Raw genomic sequence first — 10,870 nt, forward strand, 5'->3', positions numbered from 1 at the left:
GGTCACAACTCCTGCAGCTCTGTCGGACGCTGGGTATGTACATAGTCAATGGTAGGCTTTGAGGGGACTCCTATGGTAGGTACATCCATAGCTCATCTCTTGGAATTAGTACTGTAGACTACTTTATTACTGACCTCAACCCAGAGTCTCTCAGAGCATTCAATCAGCCCACTGACACCCCTGTCAGACCACTGCAAAGTCACAGTCTATTTGAACAGAGTAATACACAATCATGAGGCATCAAAGCCAAAGAAACCGAGTAATATTAAGAAATGCTATAGATGGAAGGAATGTAGTGTGGAAACCTACCAAAAAACAATTTGGCAACAACAAAGTCAATCCCTTTTAGACAACTTCCTGGACAAAACATTCCACTGTAATAGTGAAGGTGTAAATCTTAACAGTATATTTGACCTCTCAGCTAATTTCAAATAGAAAACTGAAGAAAATGAACAAAAATTACAAATGGATTGATAAAGAATGCAAAAATCTAAGAAAGAAATTGAGAAACCTGTCAACCCAAAAACATAGAGACCTGGAAAACCTGAGTCTATGCCTTCACTCTGGTGAATCACTAAAACAATACAGAATTACACTACGGAAAAAGAAGGAACAGCACGTCAGACATCAGCTCAATATAAATGAAGAATCCATAGACTCAACCCACTTCTAGGAAAATTGGAAAACACTAAACAAACAACACAAATAATTATTTATTCAAAATGGAGATGTATGGGTAAACCACTTCTCCAATCTTTTTGGCTCTATAACAAAGAACAAAGAGCAAAAACATATACATGATCACATACAAATCTTAGAATCAACTATTAAAGACTTCCAGAACCCACTGGATTCTCCAATTACCTTGAACTAGCTTCAGGACAAAATAAACACCCTCCAACCCCAAAAAAAGCCTGTGGTGTTGACGGTATCATGAATGAAATGATTAAATATACAGACCTAAAATTCCAGTTGGCTATATTCTAACATCATCCTCATCTCTGGCATCATCCCCAAAATTTGGAACCAAGGACTGATCACCCCAATCCACAGAAGTGGAGACAAATTTTACCCCAAAAACTACCGTGGGATATGTGTCAACAGCAACCTTGGGAAAATCCTCTGCATTATTTTACATTTTTACATTTTAGTCATTTAGCAGACGCTCTTATCCAGAGCGACTTACAGTAGTGAATGCATACATTTCATAATTTTTTTCCCCGTACTGGTCCCCCATTATCATTAACAGCAGACTCTCCTGAGTGAAAACAATGTACTAAGCAAATGTCAAATTGGCTTTTTACCAAATTATCTTATGACAGACCACGTATTCACCCTGCACACCCTAATTGACAAACAAACAAACCAAAACAAAGGCAAAGTCTTGTTATGCTTTGTTGAATTCAAAAAACATTTGACTCAATTTGGCATGAGGGTCTGCTATACAAATTGATGGAAAGTGGTGTTGGGGGAAAACATATGAAATTATAAAATCCATGTACACAAACAACAAGTGTGCGGTTAAAATAGGCAAAAAACACACACATTTCTTCCCACAGGACCGTGGGGTGAGACAGGGATGCAGCTTAAGCCCCACCCTCTTAAACATATATATCAACAAATTGGCGAGGGCACTAGAACAGTCTGCAGCACCCAGCCTCACCCTACTAGAATCTGAAGTCAAATGTCTACTGTTTGCTGATAATCTGGTGCTTCTGTCATCAACAAAGGAGGGCCTACAGCAGCACCTAGATCTTCTGCACAGATTCTGCCAGACCTGGGCCCTGACAGTAAATCTCAGTAAGAACAAAATAATGGTGTTCCAAAAAAGGTCCAGTCACCAGGACCACAAATACAAATTCCATCTAGACACCGTTGCCCTAGAGCACACAAAAAACGACACATACCTTGACCTAAACATCAGCGCCACAGGTAACTTCCACAAAGCTGTGAACAATCTGAGAGACAAGGAAAGAAGGGCATTCTGTGCCATCAAAAGGAACATAAAATGACATACCAATTAGGATCTGGCTAAAAGTACTTGAATCAGTTATAGAAGCCATTGCCCTTCATGGATGTGAGTTCTGGGGTCCGCTCACCAACCAAGAATTCACAAAATCCACTAAGCAAGCTGGTCCTCGGGCTTTGTTCACAAACACAAACACACCCCACAGAGCCCCAGGACAGCAACACAATTAGACCCAACCAAATCATGAGAAAACAAAAAGATAATTACTTGACACATTGGAAAGAATTGACAAAAAAACTGGGCAAACTAGAATGCTTTTTGGCCCTAAACAGAAAGTACACACCGGCTGCCAAATTTATGGCCATATTAGAAACACATATTTCCCTCAGATTACACAGATCCACAAAGAATTTGAAAACAAACCCGGTTTTGATAAACTCCCATATGTGCTGGGTGAAATACCACAGTGTGCCATCACAGCAGCAATATTTGTGACCTGTTGCCACAAGAAAAGGTCAACCGGTGAAGAAGAAACACCATTGTAATTATTACATTTTAGTCATTTAGCAGACTCTCTTATCCAGAGCGACTTACAGTAGCGAATACATACATTTCATACATTTCATTTCATGCATTTTTTTGTTGTACTGGCCCCCTGTGGGAATCAAACCCACAACCCTGGCGATGCACACACCATGCTGGTGTTGCAAACACCATGCTCTACCAACTGAACCACGGGGAAGGCCACAAATACAGCCCATATTTATGTTAATTTATATTGCCTTTTGTACTTTAACTATTTGCACATCGTTACAACACTGCATGTATACATAATATGACATTTGTAATGTCTTTATTCTTTTGGAATTGCTGTGAGTGTAATGTTTACTGTTCATTTCTATTGTTTATTTCACTTTTGTACATTATGTACCTCACTTGCTTTGGCAATGTTAACATATGTTTCCCATGCCAATAAAGCCTCTTGAATTGAATTGAATTGAGAGACAGAGAGACAGAGAGAGAGAGAGAGAGAGAGAGAGAGAGAGAGAGAGAGAGAGAGAGAGAGAGAGAGAGAGAGAGAGAGAGAGAGAGAGAGAGAGAGAGAGAGAGAGAGAGAGAGAGAGAGAGAGAGAGAGAGAGAGAGAGAGAGAGAGAGAGAGAGAGAGAGAGAGAGAGAGAGAGAGAGAGAGAAAGGTAAAGGTAAAGAAAGACAAATGGAGAGAGCGAGACAGAGACAGAGAGACAGAAAGAGAGAGACAGAGAGAGAGAGAGACAGACACACAGAGAGAGAGAGAGAGAGAGAGACAGAGAGAGAGAGACAGAAAGAGAGAGAGAAAGGTAAAGATAGACAAATGGAGAGAGTGAGACAGAGAGAGAGAGAGACAGAGAGAGAGAGACAGAGACAGAAACAGAGACAGAGACAGAGACAGAGAGAGACAGAGAGAGAGAGAGAGAATCTTTTTTTTAAGAAATCTACTTTTTCTATATGCCAGAATGACAGTAATACCATTAGCATCTCATCATCATCCTAATCCCTATAACTCCATGGTAGTCATTATACCAGAATCAGTAGGATCAAAACCCTGATACATTTAGCTCTTTAATACAGTTATGATCTGGATGGTAGAAATGAATGTCAGGCGGATGGCAACATAAACCCAATCCCTGTGGATTCTCCGAGGAATAAACAGGGTTCTAAGGGGGTTCCTCAAACAGTTCTCTATTCTAATGTTTTGTCAGCTGAGATTCTGTGTACACAGATTCAGGGGAGAGATACACACAGATGGTTACAAACACACAGACACACACACACAGTCTTTTACAACTAACCTTGTGGGGACTCACAAAATGTCCCCAGTTGGTCTAATTTTTGTTTGTTTACTATTCTTGTGGGGACTTCTGGTACCCACAAGTAGAGTTAAACACATCCACACAAACACAGGCATGTACACACACAACACTCCCCAGGTACCTCATTTGGTCTGTGGAATCCATCCAGAGGATTTGTGGTTTTCAGAATGACAGGAACGATGGAACACTAAAGTGAGGGTGAGCGGGAGAGAGAGAGAAAAAAGAGAGGTCAATTGAATGAGTGATATGTTTTCCCATTGAGCTGTGTCTGGTTTCAGTTCTCTCTCCTGAAGGTAAACACTTCCAAACACATTTTATTGTTTCTCTCCTTCTCTCTCTCTCTCTCTCTCTCTCTCTCTCTCTCTCTCTCTCTCTCTCTCTCTCTCTCTCTCTCTCTCTCTCTCTCTCTCTCTCTCTCTCTCTCTCTCTCTCTCTCTCTCTCTCTCTCTCTCTCTCTCTCTCTCTCTCTCTCTCTCTGATGCTCTCTCTCTCTCTGATGCTCTCCTTTCTCCAGCTCTACCTTCCCAAAGAAACTTTTTAAACACTCATTTACTTTTACTTTTAACTTTCCTATTTTTTTTTCACTGAAATATGGAGTTTTACACAAGTCCTTAAATGGACATTACAAATAAGTTACCTGCATTTTCGTCCAAGCTTAAGTATCTCAGTACTAATCACCACTGTTCAAACACACACAAACACACACACACCACAGAGCCAAGCTTACGTCTAACAGTACTATTCACCACTGTTCAAACACACACAAACACACACACCACAGAGCCAAGCTTACGTCTAACAGTACTATTCACCACTGTTCAAACACACACAAACACACACACACCACAGAGCCAAGCTTACGTCTAACAGTACTATTCACCACTGTTCAAACACACACAAACACACACACACCACAGAGCCAAGCTTACGTCTAACAGTACTATTACCACTGTTCAAACACACACAAACACACACACACCACAGAGCCAAGCTTACGTCTAACAGTACTATTCACCACTGTTCAAACACACACACACCACAGAGCCAAGCTTACGTCTAACAGTACTATTCACCACTGTTCAAACACACACAAACACACACACACCACAGAGCCAAGCTTACGTCTAACAGTACTATTCACCACTGTTCAAACACACACAAACACACACACCACAGAGCCAAGCTTACATCTAACAGTACTATTCACCACTGTTCAAACACACACAAACACACACACACCACAGAGCCAAGCTTACGTCTAACAGTACTATTCACCACTGTTCAAACACACACAAACACACACACACCACAGAGCCAAGCTTACGTCTAACAGTACTATTCGCAAATGTCCAAACACACACCCTTCAAAGTGGCAGGAACTAGCAACACAGCCAGCGCTAGTGTGTGTGTGTGTGTGTGTGTGTGTGTGTGTGTGTGTGTGTGTGTGTGTGTGTGTGTGTGTGTGTGTGTGTGTTTCCCTCTCCCCGGTCAGCCACTGTGACATTTTCTCATGCTCAGGGCGGTGTGATGCAGAGAACATCAACCTAATGCACAGAGAACATTGAGAGGAAAAGAGAAAGCTCTGGGTTAGAGGTCAAAGGTTAGAGGTCATACCCGTCCCAGACTCCCATCAGCAGCTGCATGGTGTACTGTATAGTATAACTGGCTATTCTAACAGAGTATGTCATCATGACTGTGTGTTGGCTACTCCAACAGGATATCAGCCATAGTGTGTACGTGCATAATTGTGTGTGTGTGTTTGTCTGTGTGTGTGTGCGCATGTATGCATGCGTGGTTCCTCCAGTGGTTTGCATGTGGTTTCCCGACAGACAGACAGACAGACAGACAGACAGACAGACAGACAGACAGACAGACAGACAGACAGACAGACAGACAGACAGACAGACAGACAGACAGACAGACAGACAGACAGACAGACAGACAGACAGACAGACAGACAGACAGACAGACAGACAGACAGACTGTGAATGTTTCTCTGTGTTCCGGGGAAACTATGTGTTTATCTGTGCCAAACATCAACATCCATTTACCTTAACGAGGCTGAACACAACCCTCTGCCTGCTACACACAGGACTTAAACGTCCGTCTGGGACGCTAGAGTCAGACACACACAAACACACACACATATACACTCACACATACAGTGGAGTTTGAGCCGTTTCCCTGTGCTGTGTTGTGAGTGAGGTGGTAAGAACAGTGATCATGCCAGCCAGGTCACACGTGATACAAGTCAGTGTTCGACGTCTATCCTTGTCCGAGGACGTCAGGAGAGGATGTGGAAACCGGCCACTAGGGGCAACAGTGAGCGCTATTCATTTCCAGTAGGTTCTGGTTGTGGACGGGGATGGCAGATGGGTGTCAACATCTGCTTCTGGTACCAAAGGTTGCATTTCTGAATCCAACAGTAGAAAGTTGTTTTTGAGATTTTTGTTTTAATCCCAAACCTTAACCCTTACCATAACCATTCAGAGTTAATTTCAGAGTTAATGCCTGAATATTTCAGAGTTAAGAATTCAGAGTTAATGCCTGAATATTTCAGAGTTAAGAATTCAGAGTTAATGCCTGAATTTTTCAGAGTTAAGATTTCAGATTTAATGCCTGAATATTTCAGAGTTAAGAATTCAGAGTTAATGCCTGAATTTTTCAGAGTTAAGATTTCAGAGTTAATGCCTGAATATTTCAGAGTTAAGAATTCAGAGTTAATGCCTGAATATTTCAGAGTTAAGAATTCAGAGTTAATGCCTGAATATTTCAGAGTTAAGAATTCAGAGTTAATGCCTGAATATTTCAGAGTTAAGAATTCAGAGTTAATGCCTGTATCAACATCTAATTCTGACATGAGACTGTGAGAGCTGCTTGGATTATTCTCCTAATTTCTTTACAACCAACTCTTCTGTGCCTGCCCCTGTACACACACACACACACACACACACACACACACACACACACACACACACACACACACACACACACACACACACACACACACACACACACACACACACACACACACACACATACCCAGGCATGTGCAAGCTTACACAAAGAGAGACCTCTGGTTACTCTCTTAAACTCACATACACACACACAGAGCCCTGCACACACACACAATTTATCACTAAAGGCCAAAGCTGTGAAAAACCACAGACTACAGTGACATGCTCCGCCAAGCTTGAGAGAAGATTATTCCACACAAAAAACATACACACCCGCACATACACACACACACACACACACACACACACACACACACACACACACACACACACACATAGGCATGTGTGGCAGGCGATTGGGGGGAAATTGACTAATTTGTGTGTCCTGATCATGTTAATAAGGAGCTGCTGCTGTAATGAGGACCACATTTAGACTGAAGACATATGACTGCCATATGTCACCGACAGAGAGACAGAGGGAGGGAGGGAGGGAGGTAGAGAGAGAGAGAGAGAGAGAGAGAGAGAGAGAGAGAGAGAGAGAGAGAGAGAGGTGGATTGGGGGAAGAAAACAGTATAAACACAGAGAGAAGGATGCAGGAAATTATAGAAGTGCTGGAGCCCTTCCCCTCCCCTGACACCATGGTCTGGGTTTCCTCTGCACCTCCCTGCATCCTTCCCTTCCTCACCCCTCCTCACCCCTTCCTCCACTGAACACACCCAGTCACCCTCATTCCCCTATCCTCTCCTCTCCTACACTCTCTTCTCCTCCCTCTCCCCCTCTCCTTCCTCTCCCCCTTTCCTCTCCCTCTCCTACCCCCTCTTCTCCTCCCTCTCCCCTCTTCTCCTCCTTCTCCCCCTCTCCAACCCCCTCTTCCACTCCCTCTCCCTATCGGCATGGGCCTTCAGATTTTTTAAAAGTTCTTCAGCTGCACCATTGAGAGCATTGACTGGCTGCATCACCACTTGGTATGGCAACTGCTTGGCATCCAACCGCAAGGTGCTTCAGAGGGTAGTGCATACAGATCAGGAAATCACTGGGGCCGAGCTCCCTGCCATCCAGGACGTCTATACTAGGCGGTGTCAGAGGAAGGCCCAAGTCATAAACTGTTCTCTCTGCTACTGCATGGCAAACGGTACCGATGCAACAAGTCTGGAACCAACAGGACCCTGAACAGCTTCTAAGCCATAAGTCTGCAAAATAGTTGGTTAAATAGTTAACCAAATAGCTACCCGGACTTTTTACTCATCACATACACTGCTGCTACTGTTTATTATCTATACTGTTGCCTAGTCACTTTATTCCTAGTTACAGTGCCTTCGGAAGGTATTCAGACCCCTTGAATCTTTCCACATTTTGTTACATTAAAGCCTTATTCTAAAATGGATAACAAATTTACAAATCCTCAGCAATCTTCACACAATACCAAATCATGACAAAGTGAAAACACAATTTTAGAAATTCCTTATTTACATGAATATTCAGACCCTTTGCTATGAGCTAAAGTGCATTCGGTTTCCATTTATCATCCATAAGATGTTTTACAACTTCATTGGAGTCCAATTGTGGTACATTCAATTGATTGTAGATGATTTAGAAAGGAAACCAGTTGTCTATATAAGGTCCCACAGTTGACATTGCGTAAGAGCAAAAACCAAGCCATGAGGTTGAAGGAATTGTCCGTAGAGCTCCAAGACAGGATTGTGTCGAGGCATAGATCTGGGGAAGGGTACCAAAAAATGTCTGCGTCATTGAAGGTCCCCAAGAACACAGTGGCCTCCATCATTCTTAAATGGAAGAAGTTTGGAACCACCAAGACTCTTCCTAGAGCTGGCTGCCCCACCAAACTGAGCAGTCAGGGGAGAAGGGCCTTGGTCAGGAAGGTGACCAAGAACCTGATGGTCACTCTGACAGAGCTCTACAGTTCCTCTGTGGAGATGGGAGAACCTTCCAGAAAGACAACAATCTCTGCAGCACTCCATCAATCAGGCCTTTATTGTAGAGTGGCCAGGCGAAGGCCATTCCTCAGTAAAAGGCACATGACAGCCCGCTGGGGGCACACAGCCAAGACAACACAGGAGTGGCTTCGGGACAAGTCTCTGAAAGTCCTTGAGTGGTCCAGCCAGAGCCAGGACTTGAACCCGATCTAACATCTCTGGAGAGACCTGAAAATAGCTGTGCAGCAAAGCTCCCCATCTAACCTGACAGAGCTTGAGAGGATCTGCAGAGAAGAATGGGATGAAACTCCCAAAATACAGATGTGCCAAGCTTGTAGCGTCATACCCAAGAAGACTCGAGGCTGTAATGGCTGCCAAAGGTGCTTCAACAAAGTACTGAGTAAAGGGTATGAATACTTATGTGAATGTAATTTTTAAGTTTTTGTTTTTAGTAAATTAGCAAAAATTTCTAAAACCAGTTTTTGCTTTGTCATTATGGGCTATTGATGAGGGGAAAAAACAATTTAATCCATTTTAGTACAAGGCTGTAACTTAAGAAAATGTGGAAAAAGTAAAGCGGTCTGAATACTTTCATAATGCAATCTATTTGTGCATACAGTATCTACCTCAATTCTCTCGTACCCCTGCACAACTCGGTACTGGTACCCCATGCACTGTATGTAGCTAAGTATTCGTTGCTCATTGTGTATTTATTATTACTTTTATTATTACGCGTTTTACTTTTCTATTATTTATCTATTTTCTTTCTCTCTGCGTGGTTAGTCTACTCCTAAAAATTAGATGATCACTTTCCCTCCTTCCTGTTTCTCAGCCAATACCCCTCATCCCCTCATCGCCCTGACAGAATTCTGGGAGTGAAGGGAGATTGATAAGACTGAGGACCTGGGGAGTGTTCATTAAAGAGAGAAAGAGAGAGAGAGACACAGAGGGAGAGATAAAGATACAGAGAGAAAGATAGAGAGAGGGAGAGGGAGACAGGGAGGGGGAGACAGGGAGAGGGAGACAGGGAGAGGGAGAGAGAGGGAGAGAGAGACAGGGAGAGAAAGAAAGAAAGAAAGAAAGATAGATAGAGAGAGAGAGAGATACATGTTTCAGATGTACCCATGGCTGACAGTCAAACATAAAATAGAACACAGTGAAATGAACAGAGCACAGACTCTCCCTCTTCTTCTCTCTCTCTCTCTCTCTCTCTCTCTCTCTCTCTCTCTCTCTCTCTCTCTCTCTCTCTCTCTCTCTCTCTCTCTCTCTCTCTCTCTCTCTCTCTCAGAACCCACTACAATCATCAGGAGAGACTGGAAGGGAGGTTTGGGGTGAGGAGGTTAAGAGGTGAGGGGTGAGGTTGGACTGAGGAGGACTATTGTGAATGTATTGTCATGTTTATAAAATGGTATAACTGCCTTAATGTTGCTGGACCCCAGAAAGAGTTGCTGCTGCCTTGGCAGGAACTAATGGGTTCCATAATAAATACAAATACAAATTAGAGTGTTAGGGAAGGTTGGAGCGATTGAGGGTTGTGCAAGGGTGAGGAGGGAGTGGCTGTATGTTCTAGTCTCAGTCAGTTGACTAGTGATAAGGAGCCTTCAGTCTGCCACAGTCATGATGTATGGAGCTGTACAATGACAACTCATTCATTGAGAGGGGACAGGAAAGGAGGAGGAGGGAGAGATGGACAGAATAGCCTATCCCCCAGGCTGTGTCACTTCCCCTGGTGGAGTCTGAGAAGAGAGAAGAGAGGGACAGGAGAGAGGAGAAAAGGAGAGATGCAGGAAGGAGAGAAGAGAATGAGAGAGTGAGCGAAGAAGAAAGAAAGGGTTATTGGGTGAGGGTGAAGGGGAGGGTTGAGGAGGGGTGAGGTCATTAAAGAGTACTAATGACCCATTGATTGACGAGGGGCCCAACTCTGACCTCTAATTACAGAAGAGCCTGAGAACGAGCCGGAGGACTGTGTGTGTGTGTGTGTGTGTGTGTGTGTGTGTGTGTGTGTGTGTGTGTGTGTGTGTGTGTGTGTGTGTGTGTGTGTGTGTGTGTGTGTGTGTGTGTGTGTGTGTGTGTGTGTGTGTGTGTGACTAACCACCAACACACAGACTAACCACCAACACACAGACTAACCACCAACATACTGACTAACTACCAACAT

The 10,870-nt window shown here is 43.4% G+C and overlaps 1 protein-coding gene across 1 annotated transcript in view; it reads right to left on the reverse strand.

Annotated features, from left to right (window-relative positions):
- Positions 1-4,005, reverse strand: part of LOC123729292 (histone-lysine N-methyltransferase PR-Set7) — a 53,077-nt gene extending 49,072 nt beyond the window's left edge. The window contains exon 1 of the mRNA XM_045703998.1: positions 3,942-4,005. The gene's annotated coding sequence lies outside the window, so the exon portion shown is untranslated. The remainder of the gene's footprint in view (positions 1-3,941) is intronic.
- Positions 4,006-10,870: the final 6,865 nt, after the last annotated feature.

The sequence above is a fragment of the Salmo salar genome, chromosome ssa20, assembly GCF_905237065.1.
Source record: "Salmo salar chromosome ssa20, Ssal_v3.1, whole genome shotgun sequence".
Lineage (NCBI taxonomy): Eukaryota > Metazoa > Chordata > Actinopteri > Salmoniformes > Salmonidae > Salmo > Salmo salar.